The sequence below is a fragment of the Gorilla gorilla genome, chromosome 1, assembly GCF_029281585.2.
Source record: "Gorilla gorilla gorilla isolate KB3781 chromosome 1, NHGRI_mGorGor1-v2.1_pri, whole genome shotgun sequence".
Taxonomy (NCBI): domain Eukaryota; kingdom Metazoa; phylum Chordata; class Mammalia; order Primates; family Hominidae; genus Gorilla; species Gorilla gorilla.
In genome coordinates this window covers 209,952,017-209,967,458 of record NC_073224.2, presented here as the reverse complement: position 1 = coordinate 209,967,458, position 15,442 = coordinate 209,952,017, and the positions used below count along the sequence as shown (strand labels likewise).

The 15,442-nt window shown below is 43.0% G+C and overlaps 1 long non-coding RNA gene across 1 annotated transcript; it reads left to right on the top strand.

Moving 5' to 3' along the window:
- The first annotated feature begins 7,338 nt into the window (after positions 1 to 7,338).
- Positions 7,339 to 8,200, top strand: LOC129534123 (uncharacterized). The gene is made up of 2 exons (XR_008680565.2): positions 7,339 to 7,415; positions 7,917 to 8,200. It is a non-coding gene; the product is annotated as an uncharacterized lncRNA (long non-coding RNA).
- Positions 8,201 to 15,442: the final 7,242 nt, after the last annotated feature.

Here is a 15,442-nt window from a genome sequence, read left to right as displayed (position 1 = left end):
CCAAGTCTTAATTAATCTCTTTACTCCCAGCCTCTAGCTCCTATCTGGTTTACCGAAGAGACTCAGTAAATATTTGTGGAATGAATGAACATAAGTTATTTTTGTTGAATACATGGTTGTTGTGAGGTATTTGCATTTTTATGAAGGACAAAGCCGCAAGCCAAAGCTCCAGCGGAGGGATTTCAGGCACCAGTGAGCTAGGCCTGGAAGTCTATTCTATTGTTTAGTGCCTGGGGAAGGATATGACTGTCACAGCAGGTGGAGTCTTCCATTCATTGCTTTCCAGTGCAAAAGTGGGAAAACAATCACATTGCCTCCTGAAAACAAAAGTGTGTCATGGAAACAAACGTTTCTGTTTGTTTTCTTGCGGGGAGGAAAGTTCTCTAGTCTTATCAGGTTTTGCTGCCATAATTTGTGGACAGAACGCTCCTTCCTGACACCTCTGTGGGGTGTGAAGGCAATGAATGCCCTGGCTGACTCTCCAGCCATCTCAGCTCTCCAACCTCTCATCCACTGAGCCCCGTCTGCAAGCAGAGCCCTGCCTAGGTGGGAGGAGTCTGACGTTAGCTAGAGGTTGAAAGAGCCACACTCAGTAGCCAGGACATTTCAGCATCACAGCCACAAACTTGGCTGCTTCTCCTGAGCTGATCGTGGCCTAACTTGATCACCGGGCCCCTTCCTGGTCCTCCAGCTGAGCCCTCCTGGCACCAAAAGCTCCATGAACCGACCAGCCTCTCTACCCTCAAGCTTGTCTCTTCCAGCCTGCCCTCTGTTTGGCCCAAGAGTGCTCCTCAGCAGCACAAAGGGGCCCTCTCAGCTGGAAATCCTTACCAAGACCCATGGTGCTCCTTGAGTCACAGTTCATGCCGAGGCACAAACATCAGCCAGGTACACAGCAGGCAAGCACCCACCCCTGCTTTTGCACCTGCCCTTCTCTCCTTATTAGACTGGTGAGCCCTTGCATCTCAGAACCCAGCCCCCGTGGAACTGTCCCTGTAAACTTTATGAAATTAATCAGGAAAAAGGGGAAGAGGAGAGATGAAAATAAACCAAGCTTGCAGCACATTCAGCATTAATCATTAGGTCAGTGTCCTCTCTGACCTACTTGCTCCTAGTTGTTTGCTGCCTATTGCCCAGAATCCCATAGAACCTAGATTATAGTTCCCCTTAACTGCTCTGTACATAACAACCTGAGCATTTTGAAACGTTAAGTTTACCATTTGAGATATTCTTTCAGGACCTGCTTGCTGATGAAACTACTGACATCAGCTGGTCTAAAGAACCCCACAAGGAGCTGACTGTGGAGAAAAAGTTAAATATTAAATTTGAACTCAATTGAACATGGACACAAGCAATGGTCACCAAGTGCCGGAACAGGTTGTGTGAGCTCCTTGAGGTGTTCATCCAGCACTGTTTCAGAGAAATCTCTATTTCAATCTATTCCTATACGTTAGTTATTAAAAAACAATAGACAGTCACAAAAACAAGTTGATCTTTTTGTGTTCCTTGAGCCCAGTCAGGAAGGACCCTTGTGACTGGGCCTCATGCAAACAAGTCATTACAGAAAGAGCTAGGGTCCCAGACTGCCCTGAAGCTTCATGAGATCTCTCCTCGTGTGTGCACAGATGAGTGGCCAACTCTGGAGCCAAGGCTGTTGCTTCCCAATCTGGTGGTGGGTCCTCCATACACTGGTGAGTGCAGTATCTGACCCTGGAGCCTGGGCTGTTGCTTCCCAGTCTGGTGGTAAATCTTCCATAGTCTGGTGAGTGCAGTGTTTGACTTTGGAACCCAGGCTGTTGCTTCCCAGTCTGGTGGTGAATCCTCCATAGTCTGGTGAGTGTAAATATATATATATATATATCTTTTCCCTTCTCCCCTTACCATTACAATTTGTTATTATATCATGTGCTTATTATATCGATTTGCTTATTTATATTAATTTGCTTATTATATCATTTGCTTATTAGATTTTCATTGCCATTTACATGGCATAAAGCTTGTTTACCCTTAAAGGTATTATGTGTGTGCCTTTTCTTCTCCCCTTGTGTGTCTCCTGTACAGAACACTGACTCGCCAAAGAATGCAGTTTTTGCATCCTGATGAATTCATCCCTCTTACCTCCTCCAATCAATGACCCCAATTTTCTAGCCCCTCGCCCTCTATGGTTCCCCTTAAAAACCTCAGCCCAGAACACCTTGAGGACATGGATTTTAGGGTTCCTCTCATCTCCCTGCTTGGCCACCCAGTGATCATGAAACTCTTTCTCTGCTGAAAACCCTGCTCTCTCAGTGTGTTGGTCTGTTACTGTGCAGTGAGCAAAAACAACTGTTGGTCTTGTAACACCGACATTTTCTCTGCATAATCAAATAAAATAATTGCACAAGCCCCTTCCCTACTACCATTATAATAATAGTAGTAGCAGCAGTAATTATATCTGTCATTTCTAAAGTATATTCTATGTGCCAGGACCCACTCTTGGCACTTTGCCTGCCTCAGTTCTTGACCACTTCACAACCCCTTTGTGAGTTTGACATGATTAGTAGGTCCATTTCACAGATGAGACACATTGCGCTCAAAGAGGTCAAGGATCTAATCCAAGGTCGCACCATGAGGGTAAAAAGAAGCTGGGGTTTAACTCAGAAGTGCTTGGCTCCAATCTCTTCATTTGCTGCTACTGTGGATCTATGATGTGCCAGATGTTGTCCAATGGCCTTCAGATAGAGCAGGAAGGGGAATAGCCAAACCCCTGCCCTTGTGGAGCTCACAATCTAGTATATGGTGTGAAGATGGTACAAATAATAAACAAATATATATATAAACAATGTCAGGGGTAATAATGGCTATAAAGAAAAATAAAACAGCATCAAGAGTGCAAGAAAGTGATGAGCCGGGATAGGTGATACTTCAGGGATATCTGAGACCTAAATGAAGTGAAGGAACAAGCCCTGGTTACAGCTGCAGGAAGCATGTTCCTGGCAGAGGGAACTGCAAGTGCAAAGGCCTGAGGTCAGAATAGGCCTAGTTTGAAGATTGACAGGAGGTCAGTGTGGCTGGAGCACAGTGAGCAGATGAGAGGAGAAGGGAACAAGGTCACAGGGAGGCCTCTAGGGGGAAGGGAGTAGATCTGGGTGTGGGGGAGGGACTTGTGAGCTATGTCTGGGACTCTGGTTTTTCCTCTGAGTGTGAAGGGGAGCCATGGAGGGCTGAGAGCTAAGGGGTCTCAAAGGTGGAATAGATATTTATACCTATTTCTGTCTGCCACTTCCATGGACTATAAGCTCTGTGAGAACAGACAGCATCCTGTTGTATTCCCTGTTTCTAACACATAATAGATGCTAAGTAAATATCTTATACAAGAGTGTGGGAATTAATGAATAAAGATGAAAAAAATTTGAAGATCTTAAATGGGGCAAAAACTACAAAAGAAAAAAATCAATAAATTGGATTTCATCAAAATTAAAAACTTTGTGTTATAGAGACATTTACAAAAATGGAAAGGTGGCCCATAGACTGTGCAAAACATATTTTGTTTGGCAAAATACATGCAAAACATATATCCAGTGAAGAATTTTTATCCAGAATATATAACAAACTCTTAAAACTTGGCAATATAGAGGTAAACATCTCAAAAAATGAGCAAGAGATCTGAACAGACACTTTATTAAAGAAGATAGGTAAGAGGTCTTCAAAAAGTTCATGGAAAGAACTATGCATGGATTTCTATTTTTTTCGCACCAAAAAAACCTTGTTTTACCTTGTTATAACATGCCTGCACAAGATCTAGTGTAAGGCACAAAATCAGTTTGAAAGAGCCCCTATCAGAATTAAAGCAAGAACAAGCATTACATTTATAGTGAAGTTTTGGTGGAAGAATGGTGAAATTGTTGATGCTTTATGAAAAGTTTGTGGAGACAATGCCCCAAAGAAATTGGAGTTTACAAATGGATAGCTTGTTTTAAGAAGAACAAAACTACGTTGAAGATGAACCTAAGGTGGCAGACCATCCATGTACCTTTGCAAGGAAATAAATAATCTTGTTCATGCCCTAATTGAATAGGACTGATTATTAATTACGACAGCCAACATTATAGACATCTCAGTTGTGTTCGATGTACATAACTCTGACTGAAAAATTAAAGTTGAGCACACTTTCCACTCAATGGATGCCAAAACTGTTACAGCCAGATCAGCTGCAGACAACGGCAGTGTTTTCAATGCATATTTTAAATAAGTGGGATCAAGATTCTGAATCATTTCCTCAAAAAATTATAACAAGTGATAAAACATGTCTTCACCAGTATGATCCTAAAAACAAGGGCAAAATCAAGGCAATGGCTACCAAGGGATGGAGGTAGTATCGTCAAAGCAAAAGTGGACTGGTTAAGAGAAGGTCAGCATTTGGCCGGGAGGGAATACTCAGGCATTTTGCTTGTTAACTTTCTGGAGGGCCAAAGAACAATAACATCTGCTTATTATGAGAGTGTTTGAGAAAGTTAGCCAAAGCCTTAGCAGAAAAACAGCCAGGAAAGCTTCATCAGAGAGTCCTTCCTCACTATGACAATGCTCCCACTCATTCCTTTCATCAAACAGGTAATTTTGCAAGAGTGCTGATTTGGCTCCTTTTTACTTCTTTTTGTTTCTTCATGTTAAAAAAATCAGGGCATTAATTTTGTCTTCAGTTAATAATGTAAAAAAGACCGCATTGACATGATTAAATTCCCAGGACTCTTAGTTTTTAAAGGATGGACTAGATGGTTGATATTATCACTTCAAAACTGTCTTGACCTTGATGGAGCTTATGTTGAGAGATAGAGTTTATGTTTTTATTTTTATCTTTTAATTAAAATTTTCCATGAACTTTTTGAAGTCCTCTTGTATGAATAGCAAATTAGCACGTAACAGTTTCTCAGTATCAGGAGTCTTAGGCAAATAGAAATTAAAGTCACAAACCCACTAAAATGGTTAAAACTAAAAAGGCTGATAATGCCACATGTTGGCAAAGATTTTGAGGAATAGGCACTGCTGTAGGCTGCTGGTGGAATGTAAAGCTGTACAATTATTTTTAAAAATGCTTGGACAGTTTCTTTAAAAGTCGAACATACACCTACCATATGACAGGGCCTTTCCCCTCCTCTGTATATACCTGAGATAAAAGAAAGCACATGCTTAAGCAAAGGCTTGTATATTTCATGTCTCATTACATTTCGTTCATTACATTTTTATTTGTAATAGTCCCACATGTCCACTAATGTGTGGATGGATAAATTAATTGGGGCTTATCTATACTATGGAATATTACTCAGGAATAAAAAGGAACAAACTATTGATAAACATATCAACATGAATGAACTTTAAAATTATTATGCTGAGTGACTCTCTAATTCCACTTATAATTCTAAAAAATGCACATTGACATGCAGTGACAGAAAACAGTTTAGTTGAGGGAAGGGTAGGAGGCTGACAAAGGGGTGCAAAGAAAACAGGAAATGGGAGGAGATGAATACGATCATTATCTTGATCATGGTGATGGTTTCTTGGGTGTAGACATATGTCAAAATTATCAAACTTTAAATATGTGCAGATTTGTGTCCATAAATTTTACTGCAGTAAAACTGTTTTTTAAGCCCTCAGAGCCCTTGAATGACACTGGCACTTGGGGCAGGGTCCCTAGGAGTGCCTGATGCTTTCCTCAACCTGTGTGTGACCCACTGATGATCCCATGGAGAGGGTAGGAATGACTCTACGTGATATACTGAGGAACATGAGAAATATTTAATCCACTCGATTCCATTCATCACTTCTTTCAGGAAGATCTTAACATTTTGACAACTCTGATAAACTTGACTCAAGTATCTATCAAAGTGCCACTAAAACGTCAGGCAGGACCCCAACTGTGTGCCTTGAGGTGGGGGTGCCCATAGGAGCACATTTTGTCCTGAGCTTGTCAGAAAGGCTGTTTTCCAAGGTGAGGGAGATGGGGAGGCCTGCAGAGGCTCAGGGTCATTGAGAAGCTAGAGACGCCCCAATTCTAGCTAACTATCTCCTAATAGGAGTGCCTATCAGTGCTCACTGTGTGATTGGTTGAACAAATGAATTCACCCGATTGGTCCACCTGACTGGGGCCTGCTTCTGATTGGTTCCTCCTGTGATTTGCCTGCTGCAATTACAGACAGCTATCTGATTGGTTGGCAGTGATAAATGCCTCATGCCCAACCTTGGGTTATTATAAGGCACCCACTTTCCTATTGTTTATTCATTCTGTCTGCACCCCTCAGGCAGCCTAGCAGAGGCTGAGCGCCTGAAAGCTCTTGGGTTATCACTTCTTGCAGGGGCTAGGGGAGAGTGGCAGGGGTCGAGTCCTGCCTCCAGTCTTTCCAGTAATCCTTTCTCTTCCTGTCACCACGCAGACAGCCCAGGGGCTGATGAGGCACAGTCGCGTTTTTCCCCCTCCTCTCAATGCCTGTCTCCACCTCCTTAATCTGGTTGCATATCTGTCTTTGCCCACGGTGCTTGGACAGAGTAGCTGGGGCACCAACCCCCTGGACTCACTCTCACCTTGTGTGAGCTTGGGTGGGGGTGCTCCAGGCATGCAGGGAGACCCTCGTTTTCTCCACACCGTGTGGAAGAGATGTGAGCGTTTCACTCCCTAGCTCTGCCGCGGCCACCACTGAGATTTGACATGTGGGCACTTGGAGAGAAACGGTCCCTCCCAGAACCCCAACCTGTAAGGCCTTTTCTGATGCATCTTTTCCACAGTGAGGAGAAAGCCTTCCTAAGGAGGAAGCAAAGCTAAGAGAAGAGAGGAAGGAGACATAGCCCCAGGGAAGCGGTTTGAGCCCTTGACTTCAGCTGTCCCAGAAGCCAGTCCACTCCGCTCCACGTATTTTCCAATTATGTGGGCCAATAAATCAGTCTAGCTTTCCTTAAAGTTACTTGTTTTCTGCCACTTGCAACAAGAAGTTCTGCCTAAAACAAGCCACAATAAAGGGTCAGAGCCCAACTCCAGAAGGGAAGCAAAGCCTGGAGTGAGATGCCTGGAGCTGTGGGAAGGTGCGTGAGGGCCGGCGGGGACGTGGGCGGGGCTAGAGGCAGGTCCGGCGGTGCCGATCAAGGGTGCCGGCCAATGGGAGCCCCGCCACACCCACTGAGGGACTGTGCATTTGCGCTTTGCCTGTCCCGTTTCCCTCATACAAGTTCCCTGCCTGGCCCCTGTCCCTGTCGGCATTCGGAGCTGGTATCCTTGGTGAACAGTAATAACAATTTAGAATTCTTGAATCACAGGCATAGACTCTTAGAATCACAGGCATAAACACTTAGAATTATAGAATGTTAGAATTCATTACTTCATTCACTAGCTATTTTCTGAATGCTCCATTTGTGCCCTGCGCTGTGACGGGAATAGAGGATTGAAGAAGGTAAGTGTGATTTCCACCCCCGTGGGCAGTCCATTCCAGAATCATGGAAACTCAAGAGTTGAGGGGCCCGGGAAGGGCTTCTCAGCTTTATCTTTTCATTTTCCCAGCGGAAGAGGGAAGGGCAGGCTTGTGGAGGGCCTGGCATGGGAGGGGAGGTCAGGAGCATGAATTGGGAAGATTCTTCTGATTCCGGGAGAAAATCAGTAAGAAAGCATGGCTAGAGAGTGGGTCCTCGTCCCTGTCCCATGGAGCTCAGTCCCCACAGCGTCCTAATTGCCTTAAAGTAGCTGCTCTTGCCCCAGGAGATCCACCCGGGTGTGAGTTGGTGCCAGAAAGGCCATTGCAGAGAAAGGCAGGCGTGGAGTGTCCTCTGCCAGAGGCTGCCTGAGCTCCATGGAAGGAGGCCAGTGTGGCAGTGAGGTGCCTGGCTGCCGCCCCTCCCCTCACTCCTCTAATAACCCCCATTTCTGTCTCCACCAACCCTGGGACACCCACCTGCAGGTTCGAGACCACTCACACTTGGGCACTGATGGGCCTCTATGGGGGTCATGGAAGGAGCCCTCAGGCAGTGGAATGTCTCAGGTGACCCCTGCCAAGGGGCCAAGCCCAGCTTTTGTTGCTTAGCCTCCTCCAAGGAAAACCCTCCCTGGGAAAGTTCTGATGATCACCACCTCTGACCAAGCCACACTTCCTGTAAGCACCAGAAAGAAAGTGATTCCAGGTTCTATTATTGAACTTTACACTATGGTTTCAACAAAATAAAGTATATGGCTTTTAATGTTCAACTTTCTTAGTTATAAGTATGAGATTTTATTTTTAAAGTAAATGTGCTCTTTCAGCTGAGTCAACTTAAGGAACTGAAATTATGTTGTGTGCCAACCTTATTGTTGTATATTTCATCCATATATGGTTCATGCATATGGTTTTTAAAATATTGGGAATAAAAAGTAGTGGCTCCTTGAACCTCTCACCCTGACTTCTGCTCCTCAGAGGTAACCAATTTTCATTTGTTTAGCTGTGTCTCCTACTCATTCCCTCATAAAGCTAAATAATATGTTTGTACCACTATCTCCTAACTTCATGCTGTGATGCTTATTTCTATACTAATCCATCTCCCCTTCTTCAGATATTATTATATTTGTAGTTCTTCTTTTGGTTGCCTTGGACACTTTACTTAATGTAATCATACACTTATTTCTGTAAAAGTAATGCTACATGTTTTCAGATACAGGGAATTACATTTGCTGGCTCATGTAACTGGAAAGTATGGGGAGTAGAGCTCACTTGGTTTCTGGCTGGACCTGAGGCTCTGTCTCCTTCCTTGCATTTCTTATCTCCACTTTCCTCTGTGCTGACCTCATTCTCAGGCAAGCTTTCTCCACGTTGCAGGAAAGATGCTTAAGCTACTTGGGTTCTATCCCTTCCAATGAGAGGGTCTGCCTAAAATAAGCCAAATTCAAGGGACCAACCCAAATACCTAAAGGGAAATGAGGCCTGGAACTGAGACATGGGTCACATTTGCCAAGGCCAAGCCCCTGACTGCCCAAGGCCCTGGCGATTTCCATGTGAGCCAAGACCAACACAGTCTCTGATCTCATGGGGTAGATAGGTCTAGTATGACAGACAGACAGATGCCACAGAATATCATAAATTAGCATGAATTTCCAACTGTCATAACTACTATGAAAGAGAGGGCTGAGGTGCTATAAAGGCATGTCAATATGGGGAATTGTCTTGTCACAGGAGGTCAGATAGGACATCCCTGAGGGGAGGACGACTGAGATGAGATTAAAGAGTGAGAAGTGGACTGAGGAATTGTGGTCAGGGGAACATTGCAGCAGAGGGAACAGCCATGCAAAGGCCCTGTGGCAGAAACAAGGTGTTACTCAAAGGAGACTAAAGATACATGAAGATCTGGAGATTGGTGGGGAGGGAGATGGACATGTTAGGTATTAATTATCCCAGGAAGGGAAGGAGAATGGATGTGATAGTGCAGGGCTGTGCAGATCAACATACTAGGTCTATTTTGTATCCTAAGAGAAAAGGAGTCATAGAGCAAGGCAAGAAAGACCAGGGAAAGGGAAGAAGTAACCAGTTATGTGTTTTAGGAATATTCCTGGGCTGCCATATTGGCCACAAATTGCAATGTGGAAGTAGTGGAAGCTGAGAACTCGGCTAGGAAGTGGCTACTTCTGGACAGGCCCCTAAGCTAAGGAAGGGTCTCCTGTTGCCCCGGCTCATGCACCTGCCCCTGAGCCAGCAGACAGGAATCATCCTCTTTTGAAAGAATCCAACATCTTTATAAAAGCAAATAAACAAAAACCTTTCATGATGTCCAGGATAAAGTCAAAAATTATCAGAAATATGAATAATATAAAAATGTGAACCAAAATTAGGAAACTGATAATCAATGAAGAACAATCTTAAAATAATCCAGATGTTAGAATTACCAGACACAGATTTTAAAGCAGGTATTATAATTAACTAAAGGTTGTAAAATATATATATTCTCAGAATAACAAATGAAAAGATAGGAAATCCCAAAAGTGAAATAAAAACTATAAAAATGAACCAAATGAAAATTATAGAACTGAGAAATATAATATTCTAAAAAATTTCTAGATGATGTAATAAAAAATTGAAGGCAGAAGAAAGAACAAGGAAATTCCAGATTTGGTGAAAGACAGATATTTACAGATTGAAGAAACTCAGCAAACCCAAACTGGGATGAATGCAAAGAAAATTATACCAAGGCACGTCATAGTCAAACTGCTAAAAACCAAAAAAAGATTTTAAAAAATTGAAAGCAGTTAGAGAAAAATGACACATTACATAGATGGAAGAAGCATGTTGATTGGTTGCTGACTTCCAATAAGAAGCAGTGGAGGCCAGAAGATAGTGGAATGACATATTTAAATCATGAACAACACAGAATTCTATACCCAGCAAAAATATCACTCAAAAGCAATAGTGAAATGAAGACATTTCAGATAAAAGAAAACTAAGATAATTTATTAGCAGTAGATCTTAACTGCTGTAGAACAGAACTGCTATGCAACTGCCAAGAACTTAACTGTTAGTTAACTCAATGTATAAGAAATGCTAAAGAAGGTTTTTTAGGCTGAAGGAAAATGTTAACAGAAATTCAAATATTCAAGGAAGTAATAAAAAAAGAGAAATTATAAATGTATGGATAAATATTAATATAAAATTCTATTTCTCATTTTATTTTCTTTAAGATACGTTAGATTATTTAAAGCAAAGCAATACAGTACTGCATTGTGGAGTTTTTTTTTTCTTTTTTTTTTTGCCCAGTCTCTTCTGTACATGTATATATATTTAATTATACTTTAAAGTCTAGGGTACATGTGCACAACGTGCAGGTTTGATACACAGGTATACATGTGCCATGTTGGTTTGCTGCACCCATCAACTCATCATTTACATTAGATATTTCTCCTGATGTTATCGCTCCCCCAGCCCCCCACTCCCCGACAGGCCCTGGTGTGTGATGTTTCCCACCCTGTGTCCAAGTGATCTAATTGTTCAATTCCCACCTATGAGTGAGAACATGTGGTGTTTGGTTTCCTGTCCTTGTGATCATTTGCTGAGAATGATGGTTTCCAGCTTCATCCATGTCCCTGCAAAGGACATGTACTCATCCTTTTTTATGGCTGCATAGTATTCCATGGTGTATATGTGCCACATTTTCTTAATCCAGTCTATCATTGATGGACATTTGGATTGGTTCCAAGTCTTTGCTATTGTGAGTAGTGCATCAATAAACATATGTGTGCATGTGTCTTTATAGTAGCATGATTTATAATCCTTTGGGTATACACCCAGTGATGGGATTGCTGGGTCAAGTGGGCAGGGCATAGCTGAACAAAAGGCAGCAGACAACTTCTGCAGACTTAAATGTCTCTGTCTGACAGCTCTGAAGAGAGAAGTGGTTCTCCCAGTACAGCATTTGAGCTCTGAGAATGGACAGACTGCCTCCTCAAGTGGGTCCCTGACCCCCGTGTAGCCTAACTGGGAGACACCTCCTAGTAGGGGCCAACAGACACCTCATATAGGCGGCTGCCTCTCTGGGACGAAGCTTCCAGAGGAAGGATCAGGCAGCAATATTTGCTGTTCTGCAGCCTGCACTAGTGATACCCAGGCAAACAGGGTCTGGAGTGGAACTCCAGCAAACTACAACAGACCTGCAGCTGAGGGACCTGACTGTTAGAAGGAAAACTAACAAACAGAAAGGAAGAGCATCAACATCAACAAAAAGTTCATCTACACCAAAACCCCATCTGTAGGTCATCAACATCAAAGAATGAAGGTAGATAAAACCACAAAGATTGGAAGAAACCAGAGCAGAAAAGCTGAAAATTCTAAAAATCAGAGGGCCTCTTCTCCTCCAAAGGATTGTAGCTCCTTGCCAGCAACGGAACAAAGCTGGATGGAGAATGACTTTGACGAATTGACAGAAGTAGGCTTCAGAAGGTCGGTAATAACAAAATTCTCTGAGCTAAAGGAGGATGTTTGAACCCATCACAAGGAAGCTAAAAACCTTGAAAAAAAGATTAGATGAATGGCTAACTAGAATAAACAATGTAGAGAAGACCTTAAATGACCTGATGGAGCTGAAAACCATGGCATAAGAACTTCATGACACACGCACAAGCTTCAATAGCTGATCCGGTCAAGTGGAAGAAAGGGTATCAGTGATTGGAGATCAAATTAATGAAATAAAGTGAGAAGACAAGGTTAGAGAAAAAAGAGTAAAAAGAAACGAACAAAGCCTCCAAGAAATATGGGACTATGTGAAAAGACCAAATCTATGTTTGATTGGTTTACCTGAAAGTGACGCAGAGAATGGAACCAAGTTGGAAAACACTCTTCAGGATATTATCCAGGAGAACTTCCCCAACCTAGAAAGGCAGGCCAGCATTCAAATTCAGGAAATACAGAGAACACCACAAAGATACTCCTCGAGAAGAACAACCCCAAGACACATAGTTATCAGATTCACAAAGGTTGAAATGAAGGAAAAAGTGTTAAGGGCAGCCAGAGAGAAAGGTTGAGTTACCCACAAAGGGAGGCCCATCAGACTAACAATGGATCTGTTGCCAGAAACCTTACAAGCATTGAATGGGCAAAAACTGGAAGCATTCCCTTTGAAAACTGGCACAAGACAGGGATGCCCACTCTCACCACTCCTATTCAACATAGTGTTGGAAGTTCTGGCCAGGGCAATCAGGCAGGAGAAAGAAATAAAGGGTATTAAATTAGGAAAAGAGGAAGTCAAATTGTCCCTGTTTGCAGATGACATGATTGTATATCTAGAAAACCCCATTGTCCCAGCCCAAAATCTCCTTAAGCTGATAAGCAAATTCAGCAAAGTCTCAGGATACAAAATCAATGTGCAAAAATCACAAGCATTCTTATACACCAATAACAGACAAACAGAGAGCCAAATCATGAGTGAACTCCCATTCACAATTGCTTCAAAGAGAATAAAATACCTAGGAATCCAACTTACAAGGGATGTGAAGGGCCTCTTCAAGGAGAACTACAAACCACTGCTCAATTAAATAAAAGAGGATACAAACAAATGGAAGGACATTCCATGCTCATGGATAGGAAGAATCAATATCGTGAAAATGGCCATACTGCCCAAGGTAATTTATAGATTCAATGCCATCCCCACCAAGCTACCAATGACTTTCTTCACAGAATTGGAAAAAGCTACTTTAAAGTTCATATGGAACCAAAAAAAGAGCCCGCATTGCCAAGTCAATCCTAAGCCAAAAGAACAAAGCTGGAGGCATCATGCTACCTGACTTCAAGCTATACTACAAGGTTACAGTAACCAAAACAGCATGGTACTGGTACCAAAACAGAGATATAGACCATTGGAACAGAACAGAGCCCTCAGAAATAATGCCACATACCTAAAACTATCTGATCTTTGACAAACCTGACAAAAACAAGAAATGGGGAAAGGATTCCCTGTTTAATAGATGGTGCTGGGAAAACTGGCTAGCCATATGTAGAAAGCTGAAACTGGATCCCTTCCTTACACCTTATACTAAAATTAATTCAAGATGGATTAAAGATTTAAATGTTAGACCTAAAACCATAAAAACCCTAGAAGAAAACCTAGGCAATACCATTCAGGACATAGGCATGGGCAAGGACTTCATGTCTAAAACACCAAAAGCAATGGCAACAAAAGCCAAAATTGACAAATGGGATCTAATTAAACTAAAGAGCTTCTGCACAGCAAAAGAAACTACCATCAGAGTGAACAGGCAACCTACAGAATGGGGGAAAATTTTTGCAATCTACTCATTTGACAAAGGGCTAATATCCAGAATCTACAAAGAACTCAAACAAATTTACAAGAAAAAAACAAACAACCCCATCAACAAGTGGGCAAAGGATATGAACAGACACTTCTCAAAAGAAGATATTTATGCAGACACATGAAAAAATACTCATCATCACTGGCAATCAGAGAAATGCAAATCAAAACCACAATGAGATACCATCTCACACCAGTTAGAATGGCGATCATTAAAAAGTCAGGAAACAACAGGTGCTGGAGAGGATGTGGAGAAATAGGCACACTTTTACACTGTTGGTGGGACTGTAAACTAGTTCAACCATTGTGGAAGTCAGTGTGGCAATTCCTCAGGGATCTAGAACTAGAAATACCATTTGACCCAGCCATCCCATTACTGGGTATATACCCAAAGGATTATAAATCATGCTGCTATAAAGACACATGCACACGTATGTTTATTGCAGAACTATTCACAATAGCAAGACTTGGAACCAACCCAAATGTCCAACAATGATAGACTGGATTAAGAAAATGTGGCACATATACACCATGGAAAACTATGCAGCCATAAAAAATGATGAATTCACATCCTTTGTAGGGACATGGATGAAGCTGGAAACCATCATTCTCAGCAAACTATCGCAAGGACAGCAAATGCCATAGGTCTGAGGAGGTAAAAGGGCCTAGCAGAGTCATCCTCAATTAAGACCCACAGCCAATATCATGCCAATCTCCAGAAACACCCTCAGAGGCACACCTGGGGCAGCCCAATCATTCCAATCAAATGCCAAACCACCTGGAGTTCCCTTTCAGCAGAAGAGGCACAGGCTGTGTCTACTGAAGCACTGAGAATAATTAGTGCTTTCCCAGCTCTCCAGGTATCCCTTAATCCAGTCACACTGACGTGCAAATCAACCAGCACAGGTAGTGACGATCATTCTGTGCAGAGGCCACAGGGACCCTGAGATCCAGGATAAACAAACCCTCTTTAAACACAGCTCTCATGGGCTGAGGTCCCAGATTTCCATTCTGATTCTCCACTAGCCTAGGGTGCAGCCCTGGGCAAGTCACTTCCCTTCCCTGGGTCTTAGTCAGAGGACAAAGGGGCATTTGCTGACCCTGTGGCCTGGGGCAGATGCCCTCACCTGAATGTGGGAAGGTTGGTAGGACCAGGGTGGTTGTAAGTAACAGAGGAGACAGGAGTTCCTAAACCCAGCGCCGCCTTCTCCAGCCCCACCTCCTTAAAGGGCCCTCTCTCTCCAGAGCACACCAGTGAACTCGCACTTAAGCAGAGCGTGCCCCTCTTGCATGGTGCAAAAACTGCTCCCTCAAAGGCAGTACAGGTACTTCGGTGGGTGCTGCAGGGGGAGCATTGTGTAGATGAGGACTCTACCTGCCCTTCAGCCAGATTAGGCCAGGGGAGGCCGCCCTGACTCCCCCACTCCTAATCATGTAAGGGGGAGGTGGCTGATGTTGCCTGTAGCTCTGACTCCTAGGATCAAGCACAACGTGCACAGTGGATGCTCTGGCTATCCCTGACATTTAGGGGGTCCAGGGCAAGAGCACAAATGGACATCCACATTCCCAAATACTTAAAATGATAAACCAAATGAACAAACTGGTGAACAAAAGATGTCCTACCCTTTTCCCTTAGCAAATGCAACTTTATAACAACCTAGGAGGCCAG